At 43.1% G+C, this 13,942-nt stretch overlaps 1 protein-coding gene across 3 annotated transcripts in view; it reads left to right on the forward strand.

The window, feature by feature from the left end:
- The first annotated feature begins 1,211 nt into the window (after window positions 1–1,211).
- Window positions 1,212–13,942, forward strand: part of SYK (spleen associated tyrosine kinase) — an 86,959-nt gene continuing 74,228 nt past the window's right edge. For 2 of the 3 annotated variants that reach the window (XM_053925582.2, XM_053925583.2), the window contains exon 1: window positions 1,212–1,700. The gene's annotated coding sequence lies outside the window, so the exon portion shown is untranslated. The remainder of the gene's footprint in view (window positions 1,701–13,942) is intronic. The other variant, XM_053925579.2, reaches the window with a different exon arrangement.

A 13,942-nucleotide genomic window follows, 5' to 3' on the forward strand; every position in this document is an offset into this window, starting at 1 on the left:
ATGCACCTAGAACATTATTACCTCATTGCTACTAGCAGTCCCTAAAGAAATATGTAATCTTAGTAAACTCAAGACAGGTCCTCTAGCGTCCATTTCCAACCATTTCACTAACTCTGAAAACCTGTCTGGATGTTCTAAGCCTTTGTTTAGAGAACGAAACTTATTTTCCTGGCTCGGTGAAGTGCAATTAAGTCCAATGATTAACATATATAACCACAAAAAAAATCATTCACTTGAGTTAAACATTTAAAGAAGTAAATTGTACCCTTTGTGACAGCATGGATGCACCTGGAAAGCATTATGCTAAGTGAGATAAGCCAGTCAGAAAAAGACAGGTACCGAATGATTTTGTTCATGTGTGGAATCTAATGAACCAACAACTAACAAGCAAAATAGAGACAGACTCGTACATAGAGAGCAGGCTAATAGCTCTGGGGAGGTGTAGAGTAGGGGAGAAGAGATCGAGCAAAAAACAGAAAAAAACCCCAAAAACTCATGGACCTGGTGATTGCAGAAGGGAGGGGGTAGAGGTGGAAGAGGGTATCGGGGGGGATAAATGGTAATGGAAAAAATACAATAGATAACAACATTTAATGGCAAAATGAATGTAAGAGAATGTCCACGTGAAAAGGCTGAGGGGCTACAATGGAATGTAAATGTTCCCTATCACCTATTTTTCTCCATGGCAATTACAATCTAACACACTATATATTTTGGTTATTGTATTTGGGTTCAGGGTACAGGTTTTAAAAACAGGCACTCCCATCCAGTGTTACCGAGAATGTGAGGGGCTGGAAACTTTTATGGAAAGATTTTAAAGAGCTGTCCAACAGAGAAAAAGGGGAAGAGGATAGGGAGGGGAAACCAGGTAGGTGTTTTTAAATCATTTTAAGAACTACCGAAAAGGATTAAATGTAATTTAGCTCCAAACTGCAGGCCGCTGTGGGTAAAGGAAACGAGTTAAATGCACTATCAAGAACTTTGTAATAATTAAAGCCCTCAAAAACAGGCTGCGTCGGACAGGCTGGGACCTCCCGAAGGCCTGGTGGAAAGTCTGGCGACACCTAAGGCCACCTGGCCTGATTCCATGGCCTCCTGGTTACGAGTTGGCAGGGGTGTCTTGGCTTGGTGACTGGGAGACAGGACGGGGAGCAAGATTCTCTTTCTGAGCAGCAGCGTCGGGAACTGGCCTGCCTGGAGGGCCTACCGTCCTGGGCAGGAATGGGCTGCGGGCGACGAGGGGAAGAGGTTTCGGTTGTTGGCAATGGCCCTCTTTGTAGATGAAGGGCCCTGGCCTTCTGAGCCATGGAGGCGGGCAGAGCCCCCAACTGGCTTCTCTCCTTCACCCCTCCTGCCTCCCGCCTCCCAGGCCGACCTTGCGGTCGGTACCCAGCGCTCCAGCTGCCGCTGCCGTCGCCCCGCTTCGGGCTTCTGCACTGGGGGCGGCCGGGCGCGGGGCGGCGCCCGGGAGGAAGTGCGGGGCCTGTCCCGGCGCGTTAAGGAAGTTGCCCAAAATGAGGAAGCACCGTGCGCTCGGCGGCTGAGGAGACTCAGGAGGCGGGAGAAGCGAGCAGGAGCCTCGGGCCTCGCGCAGCTCCCGGAGAGCCCCACGGACGACGCGCCCGCCCCGGGCCCGGCTACCTGGACTCAGCTCCCCGAGCTTCGACCCGCGCCGCCCCGCCCTCGGCTCACCTGCGCCGGTAGGTGTGGCGCGCGCTCTCACCGCTCGGCTGCGGGACGCGGAACCCGGGGCTCCTCGGGGCTGGGAAGGCGGCGAGGGTGGGATGCGGCCGTGTGTCCACTCGGCGGGTTTCTGGGTGTCCAGGCGCATTGGCGGGACACTCGGAGCCCCAGTCCTTTGAAAAAGGAGGGGAAATTGATGTAGGGGAGTGGCGCCCGCTTTTCTCCAAACCTAGAGCCTCTCGGGTCCCGCTGCCGTACTGGGAGCCGGGCCTGGGCCGGGGGACCGCGCGGGGCCGGGCCGCAGGTGCCGCCGCAGCGCTGACCTGCGGGAGCCGCCGGGCCTGGGAAGCACCAGCGGGAATCCCTCCGCACGGAGAAACTGGGGCTTCGGAAGAGCTCATTTTCGTTTGGCCAGTTACAGGAATGGTCTGGAAAATTCCACACTAGTTATCGTGACTCAGTGAACCTGCAGAAGTTTTATATAAACTATATTTCATATACGACAGAAAGGGACAGCAGTTGTATACATGAAACACATGAAACTTTCGTAACTACCACTCACATTTAAAATGATTACTCCTTCGGAATATTTTCATGAAAAGGTAGCTTACTTGGCCAGTGAGTGATTTGGAGAGCAGTAAAGTTTTATATAGTAAAATGGAAGTTTGAGTATTTTTTTTTTTTTTTGGTGATATGGCTCCAAAACTTTAAACCAACCTAAGTGACTATTCAGAGGCGATTCTTTTTTTTTTTTCCGATGTGTTTCAGTGTTGAAGAACAGAAAGACAGTTATTGGAGATTTAGAGTTTAAATGTTTGTATGTCGAAAACAGCCTTGCAGATTATTTTAATGAGTTGGCTTGACTCACCAAAGATTTCACTGAACCCCAGTAAAACTGTTGGCTGGAGCATTTCGGCATGTAGTCAAGAGTTGAAGATGTCAAACATTTGAATTTTCATAATAAAAAAATTATGTGATGACGGAAATTTTTTGGAAGAAATGGAATTAACTGTACTGTCTGCTTTCTTTGTTTTGGTGAGAACATATTTATGGTATTACACAGGTAGCATTTCTATAAAATGCAATTAAATTCATTAATGCCCCGCTCACTCCCTGCCCCTTGTGCATGGATATGTTTGTATTTGAATTGAAAGAATTAAATACTTGTAAAGTATTAGGTATTTTAAGTGAGGAATCTGTTCAAATTATTTTATCAAATCATTTTGTTCATTCTTTTGATGTGCTTAGAAAAATTTTGCAGTAAACCAGAAATTGATTTGTATTCTCTAAGTTTGTAGTGCCCGGATATGTAGGATTATATAAATAGTCTTAACTAGAATGTTTTTTGATGTTTTAAGCTAGGATAAAAATTAGGTGTGTACCTTAGATCTTTGTCTTTTCTGAGGGATGAAATTGGCAGGGAGATCATTTTGTTGCTAGGTTTGTATTTGAGAAATAATGCCTTAGCCTTCCCTAGGCTTATATTTAATATTCTAAGTACAGGTCTGATTTCTCTGTTTTTAAACCAAAGACTTCTTAGTAGGACATCACTTAGGCAGCACATTGCATGTTCATGATCGTTATTCAAGACCTTTGTGCTCAGATATGTTTCAGAATTCAGGGCTTTACAGATATTTTTTAAAATTTAAAGTTAGAATCTGAATTTCAGCATTCAAAAAGACATTTCTCAGAATTTAGACAGGTACATGTGCATACTGACACCTAGCACTGCAATCCAGCCTCCTGTAACCCCACACAATTGTTTCTGCACCTATACTGCAAATAACCTCGCTAGGCAGAATAATAAAAACTATGTGTCAGTTTAGGGCAGGTGTGGTCACTAAACAAAGTTTCCTAAAATTACTGAAAAACTTGTTTTTCAGAGCTCTTTGGAGTTGGGCTGAAGGACTGAATCTGTATTAGACTCCCTCAAGCTACTGTTTGATTTTGAAAGCAAATTGTTTTTCTAATGCCCAATAATTCACTTTCCAGTAATTAGATGGGCAGTTTCCCCTTTTCAAAGAGTCTGAAATAGAAGGACTTCACTGAATTTTTATGATAACCATCAAAATATGAATCCTGCAAGTGAAAATAGGATGTTTTATCCTTACTGATAAACTTTCGAACGGCAAAATTTCTGATAGTCCAGGACTGTAGAGCAAAATACAGTAGTTACACAGGGAAAGGGTATTGTCACCATTTCCAGCTGTAGTATGTCCTGGGAAGAAATACTGTCTCCTATTCACTGTGCAGTTGACTCTGTCTGTCATCTGTGCCTAAAGAATGGCAGGGCACTTTTTAAAGTCTGAGCTAGTTTTTGCTTTTTCAACTTTAACTGTAATGGATTTTTTTTTTTCTAACTACACCCTAATTTACCTCTTCTCTCCTGGTTTGCAAGTTGTAACATTTTCTTCCACTTTTGGAATGGTTTAGCTGTAAATGAGTGGAGGAAAAAATTAGGAATTTAGGCCTTTGGGGAGAATTTTTTGTAAATGTCTACATACTTCATTTTTTTTAAGAGCAATTAAAATCAAAAGGTAGAGTTTTAAAAGGAGATTGACATTAAACTCCCTGACATGTCTTATCATCTTATTTTCTATTTTGATTTGAACAGGTTGGTTTCTTTTCACTTGGAAAAGAGATTTTTTAACTGAGGAATTGTAGGAAGATTTTAAAAATAAAACTAGCTAATTAAATTTTAAAGAAAAAGTTTATTCATTTTAATATTATATTATTAGAAAAATATTTTATTAGCTTATAACTTTTCTGACAAAATTATCTTGTATCAATTTGAATTTTTTTGCCCTTAGTGATTAATTATGTAAGTTTTTCCTTATGAATCTTGAAAGGTGGTTGTATTGGAATCTTAAGTATAACCATATTTAGCCAAGGTAATAGATACCAGTAGAAAGCACATTTAGTTTATGTTGCAGCAGACTTAACAAATCAAAAGTGACTCTTTCTTGACTCTTTTATTTCTCAGAGAAACCATATATTTATTTTTGAAGACTGCCAAAGGCTGGTGATGGGAGGAGGAAGGTAGGAACGTTCTAGAATATTGGTGACGCCTTGATGACAAGGAGGGTACGCCGAAAGCTTTATGGTAGGCAGTGTCTGGTGAGCTCTGTCTTAGGGGTACCTAGCTCTGAAACTGGAGTCCTTGCTCCTTAAGCTGGAAACAGTAGCCCTCACTGCTGTGCTGGAGCACTGGAGGGGAGCACGGATGCCAGAGGGTGCTGGGGTTTCAGACTGGTGTGCTGTGTGGGAGAGGCCCTAGTCTGAGCCGAGGCTGAGCAGGCAGCAGGCAGCAGGGTCTGCGGGAAACGCAGGCTGGTGTCAGGGTCATTGGGACCAGGTCTGGAGGCAGTTACTGGTGAAGTGTAGAGGATGGAAGAGAGCCTGAAGGCAGCAGCAGTTCAGGAAAAGCCTGAAGCCTTGGTTTGTTTAGTTAGATTCTACAAAGAGCATTGGAATGTCCAACACGTAACATTCAGCTTTCTCACTCCATCTGTTTGTCTTCATTGATAAATTTTCACTCTGTTCTAGCCAGTTTGATTGATTTAATTTATTAAGTCCATCCATTTCTGTTGAGTTGTCATGGAAATGCTTTGGTATGACCAGAGTTAATTTTTCTTTTTATTTAATTTACATTGATAATAATGCTTTTCCATCGTGTAGTACTGCTCACCCAAAGCTGTCTTTCTCATTTTTATTGCTATTTCTCCTCCTCATTTTTTATAATATGCTTATTTGCTTTTGTTTGACTCTTGTTATAGACCATGTCTGCTGACTTCCTACTCTGAGAAATGAGCTCCTGGCTTTCCTAAACCGCCCACCACCCAGCATAATCATTCTAGAATGGGGGTTAGGGTCTACTTGGTGTTTACTTTATTATGATGATGTTTACTGCTAAAGTGAGGTATATGATGTAGCTTCGTTTTTTTGTCCCCCTTGTTATTTTTCACAGGGTAAACTCTTGTTCTGGTTTGTGGGGGTTTTTTTCAGTGGGCCCTGTGCCTATTACAATTGTCTTCCCGAGTATGAGACTAAGCTAAAACTCCTCTTGACTCAACCCACTGAGTCAGATATAGCAAGCAACCTATCAGTTGTACTTTTCTTTGTTTGTTTTTTTTTTTTTTTTCTGGAACCCTCCATCTTCTTGCTCCAGTTGGACAGTTTCTCTTCAGCCTCACTGCATAAACACTAATAACGAAGCATGGCTTGGGGAGTTGAAAATACATTTCCTGCACATTGCTTATCAGACCCTTTGCTTTATCTTTTGGGGTCTTAACATACCTCTTACTAGCATTCATGTACATTGTGCCTGTTGTAAATCCATTGTCTATATTATTGAAAACATTTCCCCAAACTTATTTCCATGGTTATTTATTTATTTGTAGTGGAGAATTTTTATAATTTATTCCCTCAGAACATTTTAAATGGCATCTCCATTTAAAACCACTCTGAATGTTACCTCTGTATTTGATCTGACACTCATGTTTTATGATCTGATTGTACTCTCCTGGGAATGTTGAGTCCAGAGCTTTCATCAGATGGCTGGCCCAGATGTCCTTGATTCCTGAACAGGTGCTATGCATTTTCAGTGGTGTTTCTCAGGGAGCTCAAGTAAGTGAAATGCTGTACAGAATAAAGTTGCATACATTCAAAGGGGTAACCACAGATAATGCAATGGGATTATTCAGAGCCCTCGTGCAGGTGATATGCATGAAGGGGCATGTGTCTGTGTTCTCGCACACCTTCATGACCATGGGGTGCATTGGTTCTTGGAACATCTTGGGGACCAGAGGTCCAAAAGTCCACTTTTAGAAATACCAGGTGACTCTCTGCTGCCCTTTTACAGAGATTCTCAGGCTTTGCTTGGGTGGAGGCAGAATACTGTGGTTAATTTTATCTTAAATGCTAAGAATATTTTAATCATTTGATTGCTTAACACCTCAAAGTCACATTTACTATGTATTTGCATTGACAGTGGTTGAGAGGAGGGGTCTGAGTCCTCACTGGGTTCAAATCCCATTCTGTGTTTTAAAGCTACTCTTAGTCTCCATTGATGGGATGGTCACGGAAGGCTTCACTGTGATACACAGTGGAGATCACGTGTGTAGCACCCGTACCTGGCCTGTGGTTAGAACTGACGCAACTGCCACAGCCTCTTTCAGGTGGGTGGCTCTGGGAATCTGCCCCTTCAGTCTTGGATGGAGGCTAATAGAAGAACTCCCAAGCAGATCATAGACGAGTATGCACCATTTCTAAAGTTAGTTTCTCTGACCTCCAAGGTGAGAGAACTTTCCATCATTTTCTTTTTGAAAAATGTTAAACTGCATAACTGATGCATGAGTATGGGTCCACTGGTGAAGACTTCAGATATGACAGGCATCAGTAACAGCCTCCTGGACCATCGCCCTTAGCCCCAGCCCACCCCCACCATAGGGGGCACTTGTTCATCCTATGTATATACGTGTGTATCTTCAGAAGGTGCAGTCTTCCAAGTGTGTGTATATGTCTTCTTAATACAAATGTCATTCTGCAACTTTATTTTATTTTATTAAATTTATTTTTCTTTTATTGATTCTAGAGAGGGGAAGGGAAGGAGAAAAAGAGGGAGAGAAATATCAATTGGTTGCCTCTTGCATGTGCCCTGACTGGGGACCAAACCCACAATCCAGGCTTGTGTCCTGACCTGGAATCTAACCCTCAACCTTTCAATTTTCAGAATGATGCCCAACCAACTGAGCTACATGGGCCAGGAAACAACTTTCTTTTGTTAATCGACAAAACATGCCAACGTTGGGGGAGCCCTTCTTATCAGTGATCATTGTGTTTTATTTCATAGAATAGAAACTGTCATTTACTAATAGACATTTAGGGTTTTTTCCCTAACTTTGATATTATAAGCAGAACTTTAGTGAATGTACTTCTTTCATTCTTTCCCTCTCTTCTACCCTTCACATTGGGTTTCATGAAACCATCAGGTTAATCTTTCTTTCAAGAAAGATCTTCAGCCCTGTCTGTCTTCTTATTCAGTGCATCTGTTCTTTTACATTGTGGCAAGCAGGTGGTTAATTTCCAAGGAATGTGTTCATTCTTAATTTTAATGATGCATTAGACTCCTGGTTTTTGTTGCTGTCTCCAGTGCAGACATTATCCTGCTGCTCCCTGACCTCTGTCCCTTTGACTCCTCATTGGCTTGTTCGGTATTGTTCCTTCATGGGTTTAGCTTTCCCGGGCTGCTTGGGATTTCACTTCCAGGCCAGGGCTGCTCTTTTTTTTTGGGGGGGGGAGGGGGTTGTTGGAGTTGGTCTTCTAAGGCTGCATCTGTTGTGTGGCCCATGAGAGAGGAGGCAGGTGGGATGTGCACAGGGCAGCATGAGCCAGTAACCAGTATGTGGGAACTGGGTGTCTGCTTTCTGTTCTTTGCAGAACTGGCCATCCCCTGCCTCTGCACAGGAAGGTCTTCCTGAAGAGGGACTTCTGTTTGCTCTTAGTGGTGCCCACAGCTAAGGGTTTGGAGAGAGCTTGGCTATTCCTCCCTCACTCTGCCCACCGCAGCCCAGGGCTCTGTCCTCTCCAAGGTTTCTCCAGCCTCACAGCTGTCCCCCTGCCTGTATGTGGTCTGAGCTTTCCCTTTTCAGTTTGAGACCATCTTGCTTTGTGTCTTTCAAGGACTGTGATAGTTTCCAATGTACTAGTGATGTGCTTCCTTTGCTCCCCTGAGTGGTATGGATTTATATTCTGTGCTGTTGTTTTTATTGCTGTTTCTTTTCATTCTCTGCATTTATAGCTGCTGCATATGCTTAAAGCGGAAGTCCACCACTTCCTTTTTTGTTTTTTTAGCAACACCAATCAGCTGATGGTTTTAGCTGTGTGAAGGAAGTGACAATGAGGAGGGAGAAGAGCTTTCTAGAGCAAGGGTGGATCCCGGGATTGGGGCTTCTCTGGTCTTCTCTGTTGCCCTGGGAGCTGGGCAGAAAGTGTGTCTAAGGAGAGGGCAGCATTGTCAAGTCCATTCAGATTTTTAGGAAATCACCAGTGCAAAATCATTCATTTCATAGCAGCATGTTTAAGGATGCATGGAATGTTAGAGGTGGAAGGGATCTAGGAACCATTTCATCCAACCTGAATACTGCTGTTAGTTGAGGCCTCACACTGAGGTGTTTCTAATTCAGAACCAGAATGCATATCTACTACTCTAATAAAGAGTGAAAACAGGTCTCCTGCCGTGATTAGTGCTGAGGAGATATAAAGTCGTATGAGTGGACATGGGGAAGCCGAGGGCAGCACGAGGCCACGAGCACAGTGGGTCATGTCAGTCTCACTCTTCAACCAGTAGTCCTAGAAAACATAATGTATCTTTATAGCTTTGTGTTGAAAAATTAAGCCAATTCAATATGAATTGGACAAAAAATTTCCAAATGCATAAGAGGTTACTATGACAACATCACTTCAACACAAATTGAGCTGACTTCCAGAGTGCACAGAGTACTGTGGGAAGCTAGTGCAAAGTACGCACTGAGCCACCCACAGACGGCACGGCTGTTCTCTGGCCTCCACACAGCAGACCTTCATGTCTGTGCTTTCCTCACATTGAGAAGTACTGCTCTCTGCATACACCACTGCCCCGTGGTTGGGAGGGGAAGTACAATGTGTCCTTATGGGTTGCAATAGGGCAGAGGAAGGACAATTTCAAATTCATTTCCATTCTGTTGTGGAAACATTTGTGATGCAGGTGGAATTTCAACAGACATTTATCGTTTCACAGCCCTGGAGGCTGGAAGTCTGAGAGCAAGGTGTCAGCAGGGTTAATTCTTCTGAGGCCTCTGTTTGGCTTGTGGATGGTGTCTTCTCCTGTGTCTTCACATGGTCATCCCTCTGTGTATGTGTGTCTTATCCTAATTTCCCCTTTTTATAAGGATAGCAGTCATATGAATTAGGGCCCACCCTAATGACCTCATTTTAACTTAATCACCTCTGTAAAAGCCCTGTTTCCAAATAGAGTCCCATTCTGAGGTATGGGGGTTAAGGCTCAAACATACAGACTTGGGGAACATGATGACACAGACCACCACAGGTGGTTACATGAAGTCTGGCCTCTCCCTGCAGTGGCCTCACTGTGCACAACGGATAGCTGTGTGGGCCAGCTGAAGTGAGTGTCGGATGGTGGTTGAACAGTGTTTGTAAACAACAAACAAAACTAAGCAAGTTAAAATGCCTAAGATACAATTTTTTCCACTTTAGATTGAAAAAAATTTTTAAGGAACTTATGAGAAGACTCAGAGAAGAAATTGGAAATAGGAGTGACAAGGAGAGACAAATTCTACAAGATGTTATGGCAAAGCAACAATGTATGTATATACCTGGAAAATATTTCAAGGCAAGGATGCCATTTCCCAGCAGTCAGGAAAGAGAGAATGTGTTATTGTTAATTAATGGTCTTGGGAAAACTGGCTAATAATTTGAGAAAAATAAGACTTTGCTCTTTATACCAAAATAAATTCCAAGTTGAACAAAGAAGAAAAATAAAACTGAAATCATAAAAGTTTTAAAAGAAAACATTGATGAGTTTTTAATACTTGTGGAATGAGGAAGGGCTTTCTGAATATGATAGAAAATATGAAACCCTAATAGAAAAAAATTCATGAGCATGACTTCTTAAAATTTTAAGCAAATACCCATACAAATGAAAAATATATATAAATAAGTGGGAAAAAACTATAAGATATATTTAGTTTTAATGTCTGTTGTAAAGTATCAGTAACTTAATATGCAGTGAGTTCTTTCAAATCAGAGAGAAAAATAAACACAGTGCAATAGAAAAATCAATCAAGGACACTGACAAGCAGTTAAAAATGGCAGGTGAACCTCAGGTTGCATGGACATGCCCTACTTCCCTGCAGGTGGAAGTTTGCTGTGTGACATGGTGTGGGGAAAGGCACACTTGGACCTGTGGACAGAGACCGGCCCAGCCAGAAATTTAAAATGCTCCCAGTGCTTTGACTCAACAATTTGTCTTTTAGGAACTTATTACACATATAAATTGACAAAAGTGGAGAAATATATGCACACAGTAATCATTGCAACATTTTATTTTGTAATAGCAATAAAAAGAAGAAAGGAAAAAGAAATGCATGTCAGTAGGGGTACTGTGAAATAAACTATGGTATGTCCATACATTGAAATCCCATGTGGTCTTTTTTAAAAGTGTGCAGTGTTGCCCCTGGCTGGTGTGGCTCAGTGGTTTGAGTGCCAGCCTGTGATGCAAAGGGTTGCCGGTTTGATTCCCAGTCAGGGCACATACCTGGGTTGTAGGCCAGGTCCCCAGTATGGGGTACATGAAAGGCAACCACCCGTTGATGTTTCTCACCATCTCTTTCTCCCTCCCTCCTCCTCTGTCTAAAAATAAAAATAAATAAAATCTTAAAAAAAATAAAAATATACAGTCTTTATGAGCCAAAATATAAAGATATCCAAGTTATAGTCAGTTAAAAAGCAAGATGTAGTATATTTTTAAAAAACACATACATGCTCTTAATGATGTAGGCTACAGTGAATGTTATGTACTACATACAGATGCAACTCTGCCTATACAGCTGTGTGTGTAAATATGCAGAGAGATCTGGAAGCAAAGGCACAAAACTGAACAGCAGTTGAGAGAACAGTGGAGTTGGTTTGGAGAAAAAGGTGAAATATACATTCTTACTCGGCACATAGAAGTTTGTAGTGATCGTAATAAAATAAGAATCTTTGCTTGGGGTGGAGAGAGTACATTGGATGAGACCAGGAAGAGAACTAACTTAGAACAAGACATCCATTATGACTGTTGAGACCATTTTGCCTCCAAGCAAGGACTTCAGCTTAGAGAAGGTGGGTGATTTGTCCAGAGTTGCACAGCCCGGTTCTCCAGCTTGACTGTACATGGCCATCCCCCACGCTGGTCTCACCCACTGGTGCACAGGCCGTCTCCCCATATTCTGATGTGGTCTGGCCTGTAGTCTGCCTTTGGACTTTAATTATTAAGGCTCCTCATCACTTCCCCCACTAAGTGGAGCCACCAATGTTAAGAACCACTGGTTTAGAACTATTTAGTAGAGTTTTATGGCACAAAAGCTTATCTTTAAAACCTAACAGAATTTCCACCAAATTTGAATTTATTGGTATGTTGGTTTTAATGGCAGTGTATCCCTTGACTGCAAAGACTCTGGGTGTGGTAAACATTAAAGTGGGGTGTGTGTGAGAGAGAGAGAGGGAGAGAGAGGAGACAGAGATTGAGAAACGGAAAGAAAGATCTCAGATGTTTTTATGTTGTGGACTCTCTGTCCCTTGGGCACTTGTATTCATGAGGTCAGCAGTCGTGGAAGTTTCCGAGGAAGACTGCTGAGTGAGAATGACCACGGGTTCTCCTACATGCTGCGAGACCAATAGGAGATGAATGAACGTAAAAAATGATCCCAGGAAAAGAACATGTGCACTGGTCTGATAGAGAAACCCACCTGTAACATTTTCTACACAAGGTCATTTGAATGGTTTCCATCTTTAAGAATAGTGTTTAGCATTTTTCCACTGTACATATTTTCTGCCAGACAGTTTGTGGTCTGTTTCATGTGGGCTCTTTTCCATAAGGACACAGTCTAGCTTCAGGCTGAGAGCAGGACAATGGTTTCTTAGTGTGTGTGGCTTGGCTTTTGGCCTTTAGAGACTGCAGCAAATGGTGACCTGAGGGCCATTTTGGGATGCTCTGTAGCTGTGTCCTCCCTGGTTCTGACTCTGTCTACACACACACACACACACATACACACAGACAAGCACCATGTAGCCCTCGCATGAGGTGCCCCAGAGCTCACCCGTGCAGCTGCACTTATCCTTTGTAATAGAAACTTTTAGGAGCAGGGCCTTGACTTATAAATGTCTAGTTCCAAAAGTGCCTCTAAAGCCTCTCTTTGGGGGTGGCATGGGTGGCAGGAGCAAACCTGGCACATGGCTCTGGATTCCATCATTTGTTGAAAGGGCTAGTAGGCTCTGGCAGTCTCACCAGCACAGAGAATCTGCAAATACCTGCCTCTGGGGGATTATGGAGCTCAGAGACATGCTGAGCAAAGCACTGAGCTGACTGCCAGGCAAATAACAGGCCCCTGCAAGATGGCCATGGTTAGCTGCAGGAGGTCAAAGAACAAAAGAACCTCTGCTTACCTGGGGATTGAAAAAACAAGTGATTTAGGGACAAGATGATTTTAGAAGACTTAGTGGGAGGGTCACAGAGCAGTGGTGCTTACCCAACAGTGTCACTTGACTCTGAAGCAAATCTATTCCCTAATGATTCATTTGGGAACTCTGCTGAGTTATAACAAGCAACATCTAGGGAGTGCTTTCCTCAGCTGTCTCCTCTCTGTTTTTGGACGTGGACCCCCGCCCCAGGGGTCATGGCATCACTCTTACCCTGAAGCACTGAAACAATTTGTGACATTATTTTGGTCCTGGTCATGCACTTTTAAACTTGCAGATGGAGACTATGGTGTAGAAATTGTATGCTCCCTGCCTCCATTGTGGTGCCTCCTTCATTCATGTTGGGATTCTTAAAGTTCCTTCCTTGTATTTCAATAGTTCAAATGTGATTTGGATACAATAAACGGGGTCATTGCAGTAGAATGTGTCTCTCCTCAATAAAAAGAAAACCTAAGACCTCCACATTTGGCCCAAATAGGAGACATGTCCAGAAAGGAGAGGTGTCTGGACCACACAGCCTGTTCTTTGGGTGACTTTGTCCACCTGTAGCCCCATCACATTGGTCCTGATGACACCTGGCCCAGGTGAAGCCAGCGACCTTTTCCCAGATTCCCTGCCAAGAATCTAGTACTGTGGTATATTGCCACCAGCCACATGTGGCCATTTACATTCAAGTGCTTAAAATGAAATAAAATTTAAAATTCAGTTCTCAATCACACTAGCCACATTTTGAGGGCAGCAGAGAAGAACAAGCATTTCAGCCATTGCGGCACAGTGTGTGGGACAGACCTAGATGCCATGGTGTACCTGAGCCACACTTGGTTCGTCTTGGGGAGTCAGGGAGGGAAGCCAGCTTCTACCCCTTCACCCTGTCCTAACTTAATGCCACTGTGATTGCATCATAACACTTGCCACTTGTCTACATGTGGACCCTAAGTGCTTCCATTTCCTTAAGGGTATCTGACCATGGGAAGTGACAGCAGTACTCTGAGTCTCATCTACGGGATCTGGCCTGGCCCTTTCA

Source organism: Desmodus rotundus, chromosome 1, assembly GCF_022682495.2.
Source record: "Desmodus rotundus isolate HL8 chromosome 1, HLdesRot8A.1, whole genome shotgun sequence".
In the NCBI taxonomy this organism is placed as follows: domain Eukaryota; kingdom Metazoa; phylum Chordata; class Mammalia; order Chiroptera; family Phyllostomidae; genus Desmodus; species Desmodus rotundus.